Source organism: Lactuca virosa, chromosome 6, assembly GCF_052849685.1.
Source record: "Lactuca virosa cultivar CGN04683 chromosome 6, Lactuca_virosa_CGN04683_v6, whole genome shotgun sequence".
Classification (NCBI taxonomy): domain Eukaryota; kingdom Viridiplantae; phylum Streptophyta; class Magnoliopsida; order Asterales; family Asteraceae; genus Lactuca; species Lactuca virosa.
Window position 1 is genome coordinate 25199429 of NC_136431.1, and position 23265 is coordinate 25222693.

At 41.1% G+C, this 23265-nt stretch overlaps 1 pseudogene; it reads right to left on the reverse strand.

Moving 5' to 3' along the window:
• Positions 1-15823: 15823 nt before the first annotated feature.
• On the reverse strand, positions 15824-16503 carry LOC145120910 (ethylene-responsive transcription factor ERF021 pseudogene; annotated as a pseudogene).
• Between the last annotated feature and the right edge of the window lie 6762 nt (positions 16504-23265).

Sequence of the window (23265 nt, forward strand, 5' to 3'; positions counted from 1 at the left end):
GATCATTTCTTCGACATACTTAGCAACCCAGATGGCCGCCTCAAGGGTAGGTGTCTGGCGTACTGGCACTGTGTACTCCCATGGTAGTCCCTTTGCATACCTATCTATCTTCGCCAGCTCGTCTGGGACAATGCGCAGAGCAAACTCCATCTTATCTGTGAAGGCATTGGTGTATTCATCAATGGACATGCTGTCTTTTTTTAATGTTAGAAATTGGTTCTCTAGTTCTAGCAGATCTTGGGCCGAGCATAACTTTCGTTTGAATTGCACCAAGAATTCTGCCCATGTCAGTTGCAGTGGCTCGTTGGGGCTTATGGTTTTCCCCAGAGTGTTCCACCAGCGAACAGCGCTACCTCTGAACTGACGCACTACATATGTGGTTTGTAGCTTGCCCTTGCAACCACATGTTATGAATGCCAACTCCATCTCCAATATCCAATCCATAACTCTAATTGGGTTTTCTTTCCCCGTGAAAGTCGATGGCTTGCAAGTTAGAAAATCTTTGTACTTGCATCCATTTCTTTCGACCCCGTCGTCTTGGTTGTTTCTCCTAATCACTGGCGGATCAGCTTGACCAACGATCCCACTAAAGTTCCCTCCTTCCGACTGGCCTCCATTCACTCCGGGCTCTTCAACTTGCATTGAAAGTCCTTCCCGATTCTGCCGAAGCAAACGTCTCGTTTCTTCCATCTGATGATCCAACATCGTTTGAATCATCAACTGTACCCCAGCCATTGTTATCGGCTCAGGTACTGCTGCTGCAACAACTACTTGCTCAATCACAGGTGGTTGATTCATGTTTTCGTTAACGTTTCCAACTCCGCTTCTTGTTCTTTCCATTTCAATCTATACACCAAATTAGGCGAATTTAGATCTCTATTACGATAGATGTTCAAATCATCCTTATCACTCCGAAACGTTTACATGCTTGTTCTAATATCGTAGTCGTACGCTTAGAATCCTAAACACATAAGGTTTCCAGATCCGGTCGGCAACAGACCATAGATCCGAACAAACAATTTCACATATGGCAACATATAACATTTAGCACATAAAAGCATTTTAGGCATCTTTCCCAAAATATACCAGTGCTCGTGACTAAAACATGGTAGACACTCATCTCACAATCATCGCTTAGCATTCTAAGTTTAAGTCTAGAAATCCTACAAATTCCTAGTTCGCTTAAACTAGTGCTCTGATACTGTAACACCGTAAATTTCAAAACAATTTTTCACTTTTTAAATATAATTTCATTCATAAATATTCTCGAATTCCAATGTATCCCATATCAAATCCATAAAAACACATCCCAAGATCATAATATATAAAACTCCAATAGTGTGTACTGATCATGCCGGCGCCTTCCCGCGATCCTCACTGGTACCTGAAACACATAACACAAAACACTGTAAGCATAAATGCTTAGTGAGTTCCCCAAAATACCACACACAACACATATTAGCCACTCGAGGCTATAACTCTGTTTGACCCTCTGGTCAATGTGTCTCAGTGGGACCCTCCAGTCCCATAACTCTATGGGCCCTCTGGCCCTAACTCTGTGGACCTTCCGGTCCTAACTCTGTAAACTCTGTAACATACATAGCATAAATCACATAGAAATCACATCATGCAAAAGCATACAAAATACTCTGTCACATAACTCTAATTACCACCCTAGGTAAAGTATAGTGAGAAGACTCACCTCGAATAACTCGGTAAACCTCGAACTCTGGAATACTGCACTAGCCTTCACCTAATCACATAAATAAATTCTCTAATTAATACAACTTCTAAAGGCTAGGCCAACTCCTCTCTATAAGTTCTCTAAGAAGGGTAAAAGACCATTCTGCCCCTCTAATGGCTCATAAGTCCAAACACTGACTAATCCCTAAAAGTCAACAGAAGTCAACAGTCAACATTGACCAGACTCGCCGAGTGCACTAGAGTGACTCGACGAGTACATGCCTGCCTCCTCGTCCCTGGTCCTCACTTGACTCACTGAGTCAACCCTATACTCCCCGGGTCGTTACAGATCGCGAGTCACGGGGCAACCCAACTCGACTCGTCGAGTCCCTTATGGACTCGGCGATTTCCTCCCATGAAAACTCTCAAAAGATCTCTTGAGGTCAGATCTGCTTCACCAAACAGTAGATCCATCCTTCTAACATTCAAAAGTCACGTAAAGGTGCAACCTTTACGTGCATGCAACCCATATCAAGCCTCAAATGGAGAAATATCACTAGAAATGGCAACCTAGTCTCCAATTGCTTATTTGCTTGCAAAACGCTAGAAGGTAGTGACTCTATGGACCTCTCAAGGTCCAGATCTGATATCATCAACACAAAGGGGACCTCATACTCACTAGATCTTATAAAAAAAGGGAGGCAAAAACCCTAAAATCATGAAATCTATCATATCAATACGAAATAGAAGGTATTATACCTCCAGAGACAATATCTCAAGATGATTAGCTCCAATCCAAGCTCCCTTCACGTTCTAGATGGATCCTCTCTTCTTTCTCTAGCAAAAATCACCCCAAAATGAAGATTATAAGCCCTTTCTTGCACTCAAGCCTTCCTCACTCTCTCTAGGGTTTCTCTGGAACAAGGTGGCCTCAAATAACAGCCATAAGGGCCTTTAAATAGGGCACAAGCCCCGAAAATTAGGGCTTCATTTAACAGCGAGGACTCGCCGAGTCCACGCATGGACTCGCCGAGTCCCTTCATTAAATCCAGGCTGGCAGAAGCGCGATTCCACTCGGCGAGTCTGAGCGCCTACTCGCCGAGTCCCTTTCTAAATTTCAACAAAATACTTAAAAATAAGATACCTGGGTATCCGGATGTTACAATTCTCCCCCACTAGAATCAGACTTCGCCCTCGAAGTCCTGCTCGGCAAACAACTCTGGATGCTGCTCCCGCATCTCCGACTCCAGCTCCCAGGTCAGCTCGGACCCCTTCTGATGTTGCCACTGGACCTGCACCAGTGACACCTCCTTGTTCCTCAGAACCTTGGTCTTCCGATCCCGAATCGCAATTGGCCTCTCCGCATAATCCAGGCTCGCATCCACCTGAATATCCTCCAGTGGCACCACTGCCGACTCATCGGCTATACTCTTCCTCAACTGACACACGTGGAAGGTATCATGAATCTGGCTCAACTTCGTAGGTAGCTCCAACCGATATGCTACCCTGCCCACCCTCGCGGTCACCCTGAACGGACCGATGTACCGGGGCCCCAGCTTGCCCCTCTTCCTGAATCGGATCACTCCTTTCCAAGGAGATACCTTCAGGAGTACGAAGTCTCCCACCTGGAACTCAAGATCGGATCGTCGCCTATCCGCATAACTCTTCTGACGACTCTGGGCCGTCAGTAACCTCTGTCTAACCTACTGTATCTGCTCTGTCGTCCGAAGCACTATCTCAGTGCTACCCATCACACGCTGCCCTACCTCTCCCCAGCAAATGGGAGTCCGACAACCCATACAACAACTCGAAGGGAGGCATACCAATACTCGAATGGTGGCTGTTGTTGTAGGAAAACTCAGCCAACGGCAGATACGTGTCCCAACTTCCTCCGAAGTCTAACACACATGCTCGGAGCATGTCCTCGAGCGTTTGAATCGTCCGCTCACTCTGTCCGTCCGTCTGGGGGTGGTAGGCGGTACTGAAATGCAATCTCGTACCCAACTCCTCGTGGAACTTCTTCCAGAACCTGGAAGTGAAACGTACATCTCGATCTGACACAATCGAGATCGGTACTCCATGAAGCGATACCACCTCCCGCACATACGACTCTGCCAACCTCTCAGCAGAAGAGCTCTCACTGATGGCAAGAAAATGCGCGCTCTTCGTCATCCGATCGACGATCACCCAAATTGCATCGACACCCCTCGCGGTCCTCGGCAATTTGGTGATGAAATCCATGGAAATATGTTCCCACTTCCACTGGGGAATATCAAGCGGCTGCAACTTGCCATGCAGACGCTGGTGCTCGGCCTTAACCTTGCGACAGGTCAAGCACCTCTCCACAAACCACGCGACATCCCTCTTCATACAGGGCCACCAATAATCTTTCTTCAGGTCCAAATACATCTTAGTGGCCCCGGGATGGATCGAGAACCTCGATCTGTGAGCCTCCTCCATCAAAGTGATGCGTGTCCCGCCCGTATACGGCACCCAAACCCGACCCTGAAAGGTCATAAGCCCACGGCTATCGGTAACGAACTCAGGTGCCTGCCCAAACACCCGCTCCCTCTTGCGGTTCTCCGGTCTCACGGTCTCTGCCTGGGCCTCCCGAATGGTGTCCAGCACCGGAGTCATCACTGTCAATCTCAAGCAAACATCTCGTATCGGGGCACTCTCCGCCCTACGGCTCAGGGCATCAGCTACAACGTTAGCTTTGCCCGGGTGGTACAGGATCTCACAATCGTAATCCTTTACCACGTCCAACCATCTCCTCTGGCGCATATTCAGGTTGGGCTGATCCATCAAATACTTCAAGCTCTTGTGGTCTGTGTATATGGTACACCGAACCCCATACAGATAGTGACGCCAGATCTTGAGAGCGAACACCACAGCCCCCAACTCCAGGTCATGAGTGGGATACCTCGTCTCATGAGGCTTCAGCTGCCTCGATGCGTATGCTATCACATGCCCCCTCTGCATAAGAACTGCACCCAACCCTGATATTGATGCGTCACAATATACCAGAAAATCCTCCATTCCCTCTGGAAGGGATAACACCGGGGCTTTGCACAACCTCTGGCGAAGAGTCTCAAACGAGGCCTGCTGCTCAGGACCCCACGAAAAAGTAACGCCCTTCCGGGTCAACCTGGTGAGAGGCACGACGATCCTAGAGAAATCTTTAATAAATCTCCTATAATAGCCGGCCAACCCCAGAAAACTCCTGATCTCGGTGGGGGTCCTCGGCACCTCCCAGCTCATTACCGCCTCAAACTTGGCTGGATCGACCAATATCCCATTCTGATTAACGAGATGTCCCAGGAACTGGACCTCTCGCAACCAGAAATCACACTTGGAGAATTTGGCGTAAAGCCTCTCCGATCTCAGAACTCCGAGGATCTCCCTCAAATGCTCCTCATGCTGCTCTCTGGATCTCGAATACACCAATATGTCATCGATGAACACGATCACCGATCGATCCAACATCGGTCTACACACCCTATTCATGAGATCCATGAATGCTGCTGGTGCATTGGTGAGCCCGAAGGGCATCACCACGAACTCGTAATGCCCATAACGAGTCCTGAACGTCGTCTTCTGGATATCCTCATCTCGCACTCTCATCTGATGATATCCAGACCTCAGATCAATCTTGGAGAACCAAGACGCTCCCTGCAACTGATCGAACAGATCATCGATCCTCGGCAATGGGTAACGGTTCTTGACCGTTAACTTGTTCAACTCCCGGTAGTCAATGCACATCCGGTGTGAACCATCCTTTTTCTTGACAAAAAGGATCGGCGCTCCCCACGGCGAGCTACTCGGCCGTATAAACCCCTTTCCCAGCAACTGCTGAAGCTGCGAGGATAACTCTTGCATCTCTGGAGGTGCAAGGCGATAGGGCGCCTTGGCGATAAGCGCTGCCCCCGGAACCAAATCGATACGGAACTCCACCTGCCTCTCGGGAGGCACACCCGGCAACTCCTCGGGGAAAACATCCGGGAACTCACGCACTATCGGGACCTCATCGACCGACCTCGGTCTCTCTGCACCTACTCTCGTATCCACCACATAAGCCACAAACCCACTACAGCCCTGCTGTAGACTCTGCCTCGCTCTTGCGGCTGAACAAAATGCCGACCCAGAACGGGTACCCTCGCCATAAACTGTAGGAACTCCCCCACTAGGGTCTCGTATGGTCACCAGCTGTCGCTCGCAGTCGATAACCGCTCCAAATTTGCTCAACCAGTCCATGCCCACGATGACACAGACATTTCCCATAGCAATCGGGACCAAATCAATCGGAAACTCAACGCCGAAGATCTCGAGTACACATCCTCGAATCACATCAGTGGCATACACTGCTCTCTCGTCAGCTATGGAAACTCGCAAAGGTCGACTCAACGCCTCTCGATGAGTACTGATGTGCTGACTAAAGGCTAATGACACAAAAGACCGACTCGCACCCGAGTCAAATAACACCAAAGCAGGTACAGAACACACAAGAAATGTACCTACACATAACACAATATAAGCATAACACCACAATCCAAAAATAAGCAGATGAAAGAATACATACCAGCCACGACATCGAGCGCTGCGCGGACCTCCTCCGCTGTCAACTGGAAGGCTCTCCCGCGAGCCTTTGGCGCCTCGACCTTCACTGGCCGACTCTCCGTAGCTCGCACGGCAGCAGGGACAGATCCCTGAGAAGCTCCCTGAGCTGACCCTCGCAACTGCGGACACTCTGCCTTCCGGTGTCCGGTCTGGTTGCAGTGAAAACAAACTGCGAACCCCTTGGGGCAATCCTTGGTCATGTGCCCCTCCTTGCCACACTTGTAGCAAGACCCTGCTCTACAAACTCCCTCGTGACCCTTGCCGCACTTGCTACAAGTGCGGCGCTTCTGGTTCCCTGATCTCGAATCGGCGGGCTTGGCCCGCTTGGCTGCCGGCTGGGACAGTGCCGGTCGCCGATCTCTCCCCTGAGACTCCGCCTCCTCTCTAGCCTGAGTCTCTAGCTCTATCTCCCTCTTCCGGGCATTTGCCTGAAGCTCAGTAAATGTCCGGTATGACGAGTTCGCCACGAACTCTCGTATGTCCCTCCTCAGAATACTCAGATACCGACTCATACGTGCCTGCTCGGTAGACACGTGCTCAGGGCAAAACATCGCCCTCTCATGGAACATCCTGGTGATCACAGTAACAGACTCAGTACCCTGCTTGAGGGTCAGAAACTCCTGGGCCAAACGTTCCCTCTCCACCGGGGGAACGTACTCATCACGAAACATAGCGGTGAACCTCTCCCAGGTCACTGCGGCAGACTCTGCAGGTGTGTAGTGCGCTGTCACAAACTTCCACCAGTCCTTCGCTCCCAAGCGAAGCTGGTTCAGCGCGAACCAAACTCTCAGATGCTCCGGACAAGAACACGTATAAAAGCATCTCTCAATATCAGAAACCCATCTCATCGCAGCAATCGGATCCTGCGTCCCATCAAACTCTGGTGGCTTCGTGTTGCTGAACTCTCGGTACAACAACGAGTCACCCCCCTACGGCCTGGCAGCAGCGACGGCTGCGGTGGTCGCAGCAACAACAGCCTCAGTGAGAGCAGCATACCGCTCATCAAAAGTCTCGATCAACGTGGTCTTGATAGACCCGAACATCTCTGGTAGCTCAGCTCGGATGGTCGCGACCACCTCCTCGTGAATCAGCCTACGGATCTCCTTATCACTGGTACCACTGGTGCCACTGCCCCCTGGGTGATGGCGCGTCCCAACCATGATGTCTCTGAAATACAACACAAAAGGAATCAGAGACTCGCTCGAGTATATTCGCACTCGATACTCGACCCTACTTGCACTCTTAGTACCCAAAGGATTCTTACTTAGAGTGCGCACTGCTCCGGTGTCTTCAGTAGTACGGGCCCTATACTACCGTCCACACCGCATCAGTATTCACCCTAAGTCCTCCTCCTTGGATCCCAGGTCACCAGCACTCCATATCTCACTAAACTCAGGCTACTCTCTAGTAAACCACTCATAAGTTTCTCGCTGCTACCTACTTACTCTCGAAGCATCTCATAGTAGCAGTAACTCCTAGGCTAAGGCATCACAGATCAGGCCACTCTAGTCCTAATAGTAATACCTAGCCTACTCTAGCATGCATATCATATCATAACACATCTTATAACACATAATGTAAGGGTATTTTGGGAAATCACCGTTCAGGCGCTAGCTGATCGTACACACTGCTCTGCTCTGCTCTTTTCAAAATCTTTTTACTCTTTTAGAAAATTTGTTTATTTTATGAAAATTTTCTCAATTCCTCAGTTTGAGTTCAGATTCATCCGAAAATGCACCCTAATCCCTCAAACCAAGGCTCTGATACCAACTTGTAACACCGTAAATTTCAAAACAATTTTTCACTTTTTAAATATAATTTCATTCATAAATATTCTCGAATTCCAATGTATCCCATATCAAATCCATAAAAACACATCCCAAGATCATAATATATAAAACTCCAATAGTGTGTACTGATCATGCCGGCGCCTTCCCGCGATCCTCACTGGTACCTGAAACACATAACACAAAACACTGTAAGCATAAATGTTTAGTGAGTTCCCCAAAATACCACACACAACACATATTAGCCACTCGAGGCTATAACTCTGTTTGACCCTCTGGTCAATGTGTCTCAGTGGGACCCTCCAGTCCCATAACTCTATGGGCCCTCTGGCCCTAACTCTGTGGACCTTCCGGTCCTAACTCTGTAAACTCTGTAACATACATAGCATAAATCACATAGAAATCACATCATGCAAAAGCATACAAAATACTCTGTCACATAACTCTAATTACCACCCTAGGTAAAGTATAGTGAGAAGACTCACCTCGAATAACTCGGTAAACCTCGAACTCTGGAATACTGCACTAGCCTTCACCTAATCACATAAATAAATTCTCTAATTAATACAACTTCTAAAGGCTAGGCCAACTCCTCTCTATAAGTTCTCTAAGAAGGGTAAAAGACCATTCTGCCCCTCTAATGGCTCATAAGTCCAAACACTGACTAATCCCTAAAAGTCAACAGAAGTCAACAGTCAACATTGACCAGACTCGCCGAGTGCACTAGAGTGACTCGACGAGTACATGCCTGCCTCCTCGTCCCTGGTCCTCACTTGACTCACTGAGTCAACCCTATACTCCCCGGGTCGTTACAGATCGCGAGTCACGGGGCAACCCAACTCGACTCGTCGAGTCCCTTATGGACTCGGCGATTTCCTCCCATGAAAACTCTCAAAAGATCTCTTGAGGTCAGATCTGCTTCACCAAACAGTAGATCCATCCTTCTAACATTCAAAAGTCACGTAAAGGTGCAACCTTTACGTGCATGCAACCCATATCAAGCCTCAAATGGAGAAATATCACTAGAAATGGCAACCTAGTCTCCAATTGCTTATTTGCTTGCAAAACGCTAGAAGGTAGTGACTCTATGGACCTCTCAAGGTCCAGATCTGATATCATCAACACAAAGGGGACCTCATACTCACTAGATCTTATAAAAAAAGGGAGGCAAAAACCCTAAAATCATGAAATCTATCATATCAATACGAAATAGAAGGTATTATACCTCCAGAGACAATATCTCAAGATGATTAGCTCCAATCCAAGCTCCCTTCACGTTCTAGATGGATCCTCTCTTCTTTCTCTAGCAAAAATCACCCCAAAATGAAGATTATAAGCCCTTTCTTGCACTCAAGCCTTCCTCACTCTCTCTAGGGTTTCTCTGGAACAAGGTGGCCTCAAATAACAGCCATAAGGGCCTTTAAATAGGGCACAAGCCCCGAAAATTAGGGCTTCATTTAACAGCGAGGACTCGCCGAGTCCACGCATGGACTCGCCGAGTCCCTTCATTAAATCCAGGCTGGCAGAAGCGCGATTCCACTCGGCGAGTCTGAGCGCCTACTCGCCGAGTCCCTTTCTAAATTTCAACAAAATACTTAAAAATAAGATACCTGGGTATCCGGATGTTACAGATACCAACTGTGACATCGCCAATTTCACGGCCAGAAAAGACCGATTTGTTTATGCTTTGTTTTTAAAATCAGAGTAATCTTTTAAAGAAAACAGTTGCGGAATTTGTTCCCAAACAAAATATGATAAAACTTTATCAAACATTTCTCAAAGAGAATGTATTTTTCATTAAATAATAAAACCTCGGGATGTCATGTTTCGATACAGACCAAAAAGCATAAGCAGTACAATTTAACCTTACAGCAGTTATTTACAACTATTGGTCTATAATCCAAAAATCTCTCGTCAAGTCAACCAACTTATACTCTTGTGCCATTACCTGTAATGCAAAGAAAACTGAGTGGGTCAGGCTTGGGAGCCTGGTGAGCATATAGGGTTTTCGACCCACAATAATATAAATATTATATTCAATCATCAATCAATCAATCAATCAATCAATCAATCAATCTAAATTACTCATTCCCATTATCTCCTTTATTTCTTAAGGATTTACCCTAAGAATCAACTATCCTTTATCCCTTTATTCCTAAGGATTGACCTAAGGAATTGACACAAAGTCCACCACTGCCAAGGTCCTCAAATTACAACCGGTAAACACTTAGTTCAACATACTTAACGAACACCTAGTTCTAACACTCCTAGTGAACACTTTATTCAAAACATCTGGTGAATACTTAGTTCTAAAACACTTAGTGAATACACTCAGTTCAACAACACCAAGTGAACACATCTATTTCAAAAATACTTAATGAACACAATCCTCTAATGAACGCATAGTTCGAAAACACCTGATAAACACATAGTTCAAAACGTCTATTAAACACTCAGTTCGAAAATACCTGATGAACACATAAGTTCAAAACATCTAGTGAATACGATCTCCTAATGAACACAGAGTCAAAAAGCACCTGGTGAACCCAATCACCTAATGAACACAGAGTACAAAACACCTGGTGAACCCAATCACCTAATGAACACAGAGTACAAAAATACCTACAGGCTACGAGCCTATTAACGTTCCAATGGACTATTTAGTATAGCCTGTGGTCGTTGTCTCGGATGACTAGATCATCTTAAACATCGGGACCTATCATCATTACTTTTACAATTTCACCATATAAGAACAACCCTTATCCCACCCCTTCGATCTTCACAACAACGCGATCTAAACTCTCGTATCTAAAATTTTCCTCTTTACCTGATCCCTACTCACGGATCTAAAACTAACCTCTTGATCTGATCCATACTCCCGGACCTAAAACTAACATCTTGATCTGATCCATACTCACCTCAAATAAACAATAATATATATACATATAGCACGTATTTCATAGAAAATACTTCATATTTATGTGTTAGAAGAAAGTAACTACACACTCACTTGATTAGGCGATGATCGGACAGCACCTCGTCTCTTAAAACAATCGTTTCCGATAAAATCGGGATGTTTTCTCCAAAACCGGGCTTTTCGCGGGCAGAGTTTCGGCTCGGAAACTTTACTTCTCGGGATCTTCAGGGCTTCGGGACTTGCTTCGGGTCTCGGGAATGATACCGGGGCTTCGGGGGTATTTCTTGCACGTAAAACGAGGAAATACGGGAGAGAGAGAGAGAGAAGAATTTTGAGCAAAAAGATCGGCATCCCTCGTCTTCTATTTATAGGGTGCTGGTCATCGGGTTACGCTGGGCGTAACTTCCATTTACGCGGGGCGTAACGCCTCTTTCATGCGTACGCTGGGCGTACGAAGATCTACGCGGGGCGTAGTTCGGATAAGCTTTGGTATACGTGCCTCGAACTTCAAAAATTCATAACTTTTGAATACGAGCTTCGTTTTCGACGTTCTTTATATTAACGCGTAGGTGAGATTATGCTCTACAACTTTCGTTTAGACTCCGTCGGCTAATTTTGAATTTATTTTTAATATATTATTTTTAGTAGGTCGGGACAGGAAAACTCCGTTATAAAATCATAACTTCTTCATCCGATGTCCGTTTTCGTCTGTATTTTTACCGTTGGACTACTAACGAAGAGATATTTGATTCTCGTTTAGATTGTTTCGGCCAAATATCACTCGATCTCAATTTCGAGATTTGGGCTGTATACCGCTAAGTCGAAACTTAGAAAAATCATAACTTCTTCATACGAAGTCAGATTTAGACGTTCTTTTCATTCACGCTCTCGATTTAACGTATTCTACGACTTTCGTTTAGATCACTAAGGCTAGATATCACTCTATCTTAAATTCATATTTTACGTCGCGCTGTGTCGTGCCGGTTCTGTCGCGAAACTTCGACAGGTCATAACTTCTTCGTTATAACTCGGATTTCGGCGTTCTTTATATGTACGGAATCCTTGTAACATATACTACAACTTAGTTAAGATTACTCCTTATAAATAATCTTCCATCAAAAAGTCATTTTTGATGTTTATCGTCTCTAAATTGACTAGCCCGGATCTACGGGCGTTACAAAGAGCAAGCTCGAACTGAGAGATTCAAGGTGATGCAATCATTTCTAGGTTGCAAGCAACAGGAGGGTTGTTCTGTGAGTACCCATGTTCTAAAGCTAAAAGGGGTACTTTGACAAACTTGAACGTCTTGGCTTCCCATTAACTCAATAGTTGGTTATTGATGTTATTCTTAAACTCTTTGACTAGTACATACAAGCAGTTCAAGACATCGGATTCTCAAGACAACTGAAGAAAGCATTGTTCCACCTAGGAACACAAGTTCAACTACTCCTGTTCTGGATATTAGGGAAGGTGGTGTCAAGAGAAAGATGCCCTCTCATCCCAATGTTAAGGGAAAAGGGGGAGGTGCTCCCAATTCCAACCCTAAGAAGGACGTTTCTAACATACCACAAATAAATGACCCAAAAGAAGCCATATGCTACTACTGCCAAGAAAAAGGCCATTGGAAACGTAGCAGACCTAAGTGCCTGGAGGACCTTAAGAAGAGAAAGGGCAAGGGTGTTAGCACTTCATGTACGTTTACAGTTGAATTACATTCAACCTCTACTTCTAATAATTGAATATTTGACACAGGATGTGGAACCAACATTTGTTATGATGTGTAGGGACTAAGTTGAAGTAGGAAACTAAGGCATGGGTAGCTTGATTTGATCATGGGGAACAAGAGCAGAGTATCTATTACAAATATTGGAGATTATGAGCTTTCATTACCTTCTAGTTTTTTAGTTGTTTTAAAAGATTGTTTCTATTCGCCTTACATGGAAAGAAACATCATTTGATTTTATGCATTGTGGCGTGACGATTTTACATTTGGATTTGATAATGATAATGCTAGTATTTTGGTTTACAAAGATAATACTCATTATTTTAAAGTAAATCCTTTCAATGGCATATATGAATATGTGATTGGTATAAGTACAAACCATAACTTAATCTTAAACATTAGTTTATCTACTTTGGTATAAGTAGAAACGATAACGACGTGGTGATGGGTTTTTCCTCGACTGTTTCGTCGTTTAACTGCCACGACGTGGCTAGGGGTTGGCCACGACATGGTGACTGTGGACCATTGACTTTTTGACCTATTAACTTTTAGCCAAATTGGTAATTTGGAAAATAAACTAAGGGGTTGACCTTATTTGGTTCTTTAGGTGATGTGTAGCGCCAACCTTCCGAATATATGAGCTATAGTCAGTTCGACTTCGAGTGTGAGATGAGTCTCCTCACTATGCTATGTTGGAGGATAATTGTCTTTGTGACTCGTGTATATATATTGGGTGGGGCCCGTTATGTGAAATGGGTGTTATGTATGTTGGGCGGGGCCTGATATATGAGCTGGGTGGGGCCCGTTATGCTAATTGGGTGGGGCCCGTTATGTTTGTGGGTGGCGCTCGTATAGTTATGTGGTATTTTGGATAACTCACTATGTTTTGTACTTACGGTTTTATGTTTAAATGTTTCAGGTACTTCTGGTTTCAAATGGAAGGGGCTTGATCGCATTGCATCCCCTAGAGTTTTATTTCTGCATTATTGATTTATGATTTTGACTCTGTTTGAGAATAAATTATACTCTGATTGTCTTGTGAACGAATAATCTAATGGTTAAAAATTGAGATTTTTACTTAGTATTTTTGGGACGTTTTATCATCAAGTCAATATTGATCATTATTGCAACACCAAGGAATAAATGGATCGTGTATAGCTTAAGGGGAAGTACCCGAAGTAAGCTAGCCTTGGTGGTTAACGGATAGAAAGTTATTTAAGCGATTGTTTGTTCATAAGGGTCACAATGCTTCAGATATGGTGCAATAGTTCATGTATTGTCTAGAAATATCGTATCTCTCGTATCTTATATTGTACACAACTTATATCGCATAATAAGATTATTGTTAGAGTTTGGGTTTTGAATATCATTCGATATACTTGGATAATTCAAAGATCGTGTATGTAAAACACTTTCCAAAATCTATGATTTCGTCCATATTCCTTGGGTCATAACGAAATTTGATTTGGGATAATTCAAGAAAAAATAAATCTACATTTCAGGCTAAATCCGAGATTCAAACACAGAATACCTTGGTATTTTTGCATTCTTCAGAGACATAATGCAGAGGAAAAAAAACAGTTATTATATATATCATCTGCAACATACAAATCTTTTATTTTATATGTAGAAGATGACATTTTTTAGGGGTGAAACGAAGCCTCTTTTAATTGGACACAACTACGGTTTTTTGGCAGGAATTTTTCTGGCCCATCACCCCTATATGGATTATTTTCCGGGGCGGGGCGTTGTCCTGTATACCAAAAAGGGCGGGCCCCTTGACCCCGCCAAAGGCGCTGCCTCCGGACCTCCGTGTTCTTGAGTTCTCTTAAGTTATCTGAGCGTCCCGGTATATAACTAGAAGATACTCTGTTTGTTTCAAATATAATCCAAACTACACAGTGATGAAACAATTGTGTTTGTGACATTACCTATTTGTTCTCTTTGTTCTTCTATTCAAATATTCTCTTTCTTCCCAACAGTAACTAATATATACTTTATTCTTGGATTAATTACTACACCATGCTTCCTAAGTCAGAAGGCATCATTCACGAACAATTAAGCATAAGTTTGTCGCCCCATTTATTTAGCTAGTGTGTATGACCCTTTATTATATTAGAGCTTCAGAAAATATTATCCATGCATCCATCTTTTATATTTTGCTCTCGAATGCTTTCTTTCCAACTAAAATTCATTGCTTGATTTGCATGGCATGGCAAAATCTGAAAGTGGAGTGAGTTTGCAGGTGTGTTGTACATTGAGGAACTTGTTGGATGTAGAAGTACCAAGTACGTAGGTCACTCAATATATAAAAATGTACCCTTTCTTGTCATTTCAAGAAAACCTTGCTATATATGTACACTAGACTTAACTCATGTTTCTGCAGATCATCTATGTATTTTGAAACGAGTCATTTAATTTGCATGTTCATGGTAAGTTTCTTGGTAACCATATATAGACCTGTAGGCTGTAGCATCTACCAGTAGGAACTACACAGATATATAATAGAAATCAATATAATTTGTATATCATAACCTTGCAGGAATCATTCCTGTTTACATCAGGATGAAAAAGAAAACAATAAACACAACACAGTAAAGAATTGATTCTGCTAAGCAACTGGCCCTTGCTAGCACTAAGCAGTAATCTCAAATGAGCTTCTATAAAATCAGCTCCTCTGATGGAATTCACAATAGATGATCAATATGTTAACTGTGAATCCCGCATGCTGTTAAAGATTATCTTGCTGATCCTTTATTCTTGGGCCACCCCGAATGTCAAACGTAGAACGTAGGGTTAGTTTGCACCTTATAGCTTTATTCGTATAGCATTCCTTTCCGTTCTCTCATAGGCGGCTTAAAAAAGTGTCGCTAGAAACGCCCAAATACTTGCAATAGATAACTATATATGAAACCTAAAAAGATCTTTTCCCTACGCAAAAACTCAGTGGCGAAAAGACTTGGTTCTGAATTTGATAAGTAACCCACATCTAGCAACTCTTACCATTTTTTAGCTCTTAAAAAATAATCTTTAACAATTAATCCCCATGCAGAGCTATTACGTATTATATGTATATATAGATAAGTAATGCATAAGTAAGATACTAAAAGGTTATGCACGTGCCCATGCATCTTCTCCTAATGGATTGTTACCTAAGAATTATTCCCAGAGGGGATAGTCGGGAATCTCGTCCCAATCACCGGCCATATGAATATGATCAAAGTTAGTAGTGTTAGAAAAATACATTTTCTGTTCAGCTATAAGAGCATCACCCAATTCCATCCATAATTTCGGAGAATCAAGTGGTGAATCATTTATTGCCTGAATTTGGCTAGGAGAAAGTCCGACATTCACCGGCACTGTATGACCTGAGCTGGAGCCACCCTGCTCCGGCATGGAAGCTGGTCCAAACAGCGAGGCAGCCTCATGAGCAGCCATGCGTATGCATTCTGCAGTGGAGCTAAGTGGCCTAGGGAGAGCAGTTGCTCTTTCTGGGAAGTTAAGCTTAGAAACATCACCCCTGAGGTAAAATGCAGCTGCATCATATGCTGCTGCCGCCATTTCAGGTGTCTCAAAACTCCCTAACCAGATTCGAGAATTCTTTCCTGGCTCACGTATTTCAGATACCCATTTGCCCCATTTCCTCTTCCGGACACCCCTGTAAACCGAAGAAGTACCACCTCCGCTGCTATGAGTGTATGAGTTCTCATTCATAGTACTTAAATTGTTTAATTGGCTAAAATATTCTTGTTTAAGGTAATGCATTAGAACGCAATCTAGACATGCATTTATAGATGTGGATATACGCAATACTAGTCATTGATATATTATATATATACATATATGTTGTTTAATAATGGCAGCTTCGAAGTAGTTTCAATCTACTTCAAGAAACGATCATCAATAGATATTTATCTTTATGATCTTTGCATCGTGACAATAATCTTTTCGGCAACCATTGATAGGCTTGACATGTGTCTTCAGTTAGTTCTTTTTAAATTATAATGCACTTGTTCATGGAGTGTTGGCTATTGACCAATTTGTGAATTTGGAAGACAGAGATATGTTTTCCTGTTTATAACGCGGTTTCCTTGCAGGTGTCATGTCCTTGTTCTCCTGGGTCCACTTAATCTTTTTGTCTAGGACCAAATACCTTCTTTTTCTAGGTATTCCATGAATATTCCTTTCCTCTTTTATAACCATCTTTATGATTCCTTCTCCGTATAGTATTTGTGTTTGATGTATCGTGTTTCCTGGAGATATGTCGAGTTAATCGGACTGGGTTTAAGGCATAATAACACATTAATTAGTCTTGGTATGAAAGTAGCTATGGAAACATAAAAACTGCAATGACATGACTTCATATTGACATCATGTTTTGACCATGTAAACAAAGTCAAAGTTTGAATTGGTTATGTGAATGGGAGATATGATCGAAGTTTTGAAATGAATACAATTTATTTCTCCATGGTTGTAGATAACAGCTGGATGTTGATAAGCTCCCACACATCCCATCATTTCCACTACGTACTTATTTATATGTTTTAAACCAAAACATCACATTCTTTAATTACATATTTAAACAACATAATTATGGTTTTTTGCTTCATACAATTGAATTGATTAAAATGACGTATAGGTGATCAAGTTTGGTAAAATAAATAATGTATAAAAAAAATATTGTTTTTATTTGTTTCTAATAATTTATCTTAGGTAATTCAAAGGGATATTCACAAAAAATGTCATATTTTAGAATAACACTAGTACAGAAAGCATTTGTTGATGCGGTTAAAATGATTAAATGATGCGGGTATTGAACCGCACCAAAAAATATCGCATCAAAAAATACCCTTATTTAATGGTGCGGTTTCAAAACCGCACCAAAAAATACTCAAAACCGCCTCAAAAAATAGTCAAAATCACACCAAAAAAATAGCCAAAACCGTCTAAAAAAATAGCCAAAATCGCACTAAAAAATAGCCAAAACCGCCTTAAAAAATAGCTAGCTAAAACCATACCAATTAACAGGTCCGCCATTGATGCACACCACGCTACTTGTGAAGATTCATTTTCTTGTATTTAGGTATGTTCGGTGAGTGTTTTTCAATCAAAAATTAATTGTAATTTCTTTTCTCCAAAAGGGGTGGTTTCAATCTCTGGAATTTCTTTTTCTCTACCAATTAAAAATCTGTTCTTGGAAAATCACATTTCATCGATGGTGTTTTCAATTTCTTTTTCAACATCTTAAAACCCACTTTGCACAAACTAGCTCCATATCCGTTGATTGAAAGTCACTGAAGCAAACATCATAAGTCTTTGGATATTTTTTTGGAGATATATCACGAAAAAAGATGTATATGCAGAGATTCAGAACAAGAGAAAACATCATTAAAACTTAAAATAGGACATCAATTTACAATTAATAAGAGAAAAAACGGAGGCACAAATGCCGTTAATGAAAAAAAGATAAATAATTGGCATACCTCACATGCGTTTTCAAACATAGAATCGACAAATCTATAATTATGAGAAGAAGTTGCATCTCTAACTTTAGATAAAAGAGGGAAGATTGAATGAAAATTTTGAAAAACATGAAAATTTTGAACGAAATTTGGAGGGATCTAGCGCGAAATGAAAAATTCGAATGAAATTTTTAGAGGGATCTAGCGGTTTCCACATGATTTTTTGGTGCGGTTTCGGAAAACCGCATCAAAAAATGCTTTAATGGTGCGATTTTGGGAAACCGCACTAACAAAGATATTTTATAGTGCGATTCTTTTATTTTTTGATGCTATAGATATTTAATGAGGCGGTTTTTAGAATGGACTGCCTCAAAAAATAAAAACTACTCGCACTATTAAATGACTTGTGTATTAGTGTAAGTAGATATAAAACACATTTTTTTCGTTAACGTTGTTTAATGAAATGACCTTTTAGCCCGAAACAAAGGTATTTGGGATTTCCGACGCCATAGAGTTAGTATTCTTTCCATTTCCATATTCCCCTCTAAAAAAATCCCTCACAACCCCTACCATGGAGATGTTTAGATTGAACAGGTTTTTATCGAAATGACACCATTTTATACTCTTATATTGTAATGTGCTTCATCTTTTGTAAAAATTTTGGGTTTTGATAAATGTTATTTTCCATATCAGGAATGTTCTACGGATTTTGGAGTTCGACATGTCCGGGAATGTTATTTTCCATGTCGGGAATGTTCTACCATGGAGACATTTTTATATATCTAGTTATTATATTGCATCGGTTATCTTTCATTGGGGTTGAAATCTATCTTTCATAGCTCTTATCCCTAAGGTTGTTGATGCAAAATTTGTTTTAGATTTTCGCCCTATTAGTCTAATCGGTTGTCAGTACAAGATTATTGACAAACTTTTAGTCAATCGTCTTACCAAGGTCACTGATGGCATTGTCAATTGGCAGCTATCAGATTTTATTTGAGGCTGACAGATTATAGATGGTCCTATGATCCTAAATGAGGTATTGCATTGGTGTAAAAAAAGCATCGGGGAAGGGCTTTGATCTTCAAAGTAGATTTCGTAAAAGCTTACGACTCACTTAGATGAAATTTTTTGGATATGATTCTTCAAAAGATGGGTTTTGATTCTACATAACGGAATTGGATCCATGGATGTCTTGCTTCTTCCATGTTCGGTTCTTCTTAAGAGCGTGCCTACCAAAAGGTTCTAGTTCTCTCGCGATTTGAGGCAATGTAATCCTCTGTCGCCTTTTCTTTTTATTTTGGTTATGGAAGCTCTTCATGTTGCTTTTGAACAAGCTATGTCCAACGATGTTTTCAAAGGTCTTTGTTTCGGTATTACGATCTTTTTTATGCGGATGAAGCCACTTTCATCGGGGAATGGTTTAAAGATAATATGGAAAATCTGATTCGACTTATACATTGTTTTTTTATTGCTTTATAATTGAAAATTAATATTCACAAAAATAAGCTTATTAGTGTTGGGATGGGGAGGATGTCGTGACCTCCCTAGCAAATCGTTTTGGATGTGTCTCTCTTAAAATGCTTTTTACCTATTTTGGCTAAACGGTTGGAGCTAATATAGATATAGTTGTTTCTTAGAAGGAGATTGTTAATGTGACATCTTCATTTTTACGGTCAGAAAAGATCAATTTAATTATGTTTATTTCATTTCAGAGTATCCATTTTAATGAATTATAATGCGGAATTTGTTCCCAATAATGTGACGATATTATTACCAAACATTTCCGAAGAAATGTTTTTCATTAATAACTTCGGGATGTCATAAGCATAACAAAAATATTACAAACCTTAAAGAATTATAATGTGGAATTTGTTCCCAATAATGTAACAATATTATTACCAAGCATTTCCGAAGAAATATTTTTCATTAATAATTTCGGGATGTCATCGTCAATACAGAAACATAAGCATAACGAAAATATTACAAGCCTTAGAATAGTTTATTACGATATGGCCAACAATTATCAATAAATCATTCAACATCATAGGGCCTTCGTGTCGCTACCTGTGATGCAAAGAAACTGAATGGTTCAGGTGTGGGGCTTGGTTAGGACATAGGGTTTTCATCCCACAATAATTAAATTATTTATATATTTCACATCAATTAATTTACCCTATTACTCATTCCCATTATTCTCACATATTGATCCTAAAATATTGATCGCAAGGAACTTATCCTAAGAATCATCATCATCAGCGGGTAGACAATATTGCTTGGGGGATTCCTTTAGCAATAAATGTCAATAAGGCAACCCATGGGGGATAGAGTACATTAATGAACTTATAGTTCACTAACACCTACAGGTTGCGAGTCTGCCAACGTTTCTACTTGAATGTCTAGAATAGTCTGTGGTCGTCATCTATACTCTGCTAGACGACTGGTTCATCAATAGTCAAGTCCTCTCATCATCATCTCATCATTTTCATCACCCATTACTACCTAGCATATTTTATATAAATATATAAGAAAATACATATATGATTAACCAAGTAAAATCATATAATTTATCTAACACATATATCAAGTAATTCAGATAATAGGTACACATAGCATTGGATCATCTAGATACTTTATATCTATGTGTAAGTTGAAAGTAACTATGCACTCACTTGTTAAAGTGGATAACTAGAAAGTTGGGCAGCGCTTCACTTCAGCACTTAGCCTTTCCTTTGATGTGACCTAGGTTCAATTATCACTAAGTCTTAGAATAATATTCTTTGTGACTAAAGATAGTCTAGATTTCTCAATAATCCCAATTTCTACTGATCTATAGCTGATAAGAGATAACCAGATATGATCTTATTGGAGGTAGAGTCCGTTTGGTATACAAAGTATACTGTTTGGAAATCTCACTTTAAACACCTCACTAAATCCAGCCTATACATCATCCCCGTAGTAGATCAATCATTAATATGACGTTGGATTTACTGACAAATATTATTTATAAATTCATAACAACGACTATGAATTTATAATATAAAAATTACATTAAAATAATAATGAGTGTAATTGAACTTACAGAGATTCCCTAGTCAATGTCTAGAAATTGCACTGACAGAGCTTCTACTAGAAGGCTACTACTTGTGGGGCACTCAGGGGTCGCAGAACTTCATCGTTATGCTAGAAACTAATGAAATTTGGACTAATACGTGAAGAATTTCGATATGGAAACGTGTTATAGGTGTGGGGAATGTGTACAGCTTCGAATGCAATTTATAACCGAAAAAGCAGATGCGTATCGTGCACCCTGTCGGGGGACACCACGCAAATGGTCGGAGAGCTGACGTGGCAGCCATATAATGGTGACATGCGGCGAGATCTTATGAGTTATTAGAGGCACGTCGTGCCTTCTGTCGTCTGTCCGCGCGGCTGCGCGCAGATTTTAATAAAATTTTAGAAAACTTATATCTTCTTCATACGAACTTCGTATTCGATGGGTTTTATATCAACGTGTAGCTATCAACGAGAACTACAACTTTCATTTAGACTTCGTCGGCTAATTTTGTAACGCCCGCAGATTTGGGCTAGTCAATTTAGAGACAATAAGCGTCAAAAATGACTTTTTGATAGAAGAATATTTAGAATAAATGATCTTAACCACGTAATAATATATGTCACAAGGGTTCCGTACACATAAAAAACACTGAAATCCGAGTTATAACGAAGAAGTTATGACCTGTCGAAGTTTTACGACAAAAATCGGCACGGCTCCGCGTAAAAAGTGAAATTTTGATAAATTACTTTTTAGCCTTAGCGCTCTAAACAAAAGTCATAGTATATTTTAAATCGAGAGCGTACAAAAAAAGAACGTCCAAATCTAACTTCGTTTGAGGAAGTTATGATTTTTCTAAGATTTAGCATAGCAGTGCACAACCCGGAAATCGAATTTTAGATCGATCGATTTTTATCCGACACAACCTAAATGAGAATTGAATATCTTATTAATAGGAGCTCAATGATATAAAGACAGTCGAAAACAGACGTCGGATAAAAAATTTATGAATTTTTAACGGATTTTAACTGTCTAAGTCTGTTAAAATATAACTTTAAAAATAAAGTCAAAATTAGTCGACGAAGTCTATATAAAATTTGTAGTTCCCGGCGATACCTACGCGTGGATCAAAAAAACGTCAAAAATGGAGCTCGTATGCAAAAGTTACGGATTTTAGAAGGTAATTAGTTTTAGGAGTAAACAGCAAGCGACACGTGGCGCGGTCTGAGCCACTACTTCCTCACCACGGCTTGGCACCAGATGATGACACCTGGCCACGAACGCCCAGCATTCAGCATGGGAACGCCGCGCGTTAGCATCGGACTCAGCCTATAAATAGAGGCGCAAATCTCTCATTTTCCCATTTACTCCCAAACCTTCTAAGTTTTTCCCTAACACTTCCTAAGTGTTAGAGGCGAGTCCCGGAGCGCCAGAAGGCTCCGAAAAGAAGAACTTTCGGCTCGGAAGTTCTGCCTTCGCAGAGCCCGGTTCCTAGCCAAATCTCCTAGTAAGTGAGTTATACTTACCCTACTTTATTATACTTATGCTTAAGTTCAATATCGTTATTCTGAACTTATAAACAATATATATATATATATATATATATATATATATATATATATATATATATATATATATATTATGAACTCACCAGGTTTCCCAACCTGACCCATTCAGTTTATTTGTATCACAGGTATTGATACGAAGACACATGACATTCAGAGATTAAATGAGATGTAGATCATTAGTATAATGAATGTAAGGTTTGTTTATGCTTATGTTTCTGTATTGACGATGACATCCCAAAGTTTTAATATAAACAAAAATACATTTATTCGGAAATGTTGTGATAATATATTTATCATGTTTTCTAGAAACAAATTCCGCAATATTATTCTTTAAAAATGAATATTCAGATTTTCAAATAAGCATAAATAAAATTTTTAAAATGACCGTGAATTTGGGGATGTCACAAATTTTGATGTTATTTTTAAAATTATATCTTTAACATGCTTAGACTGTTA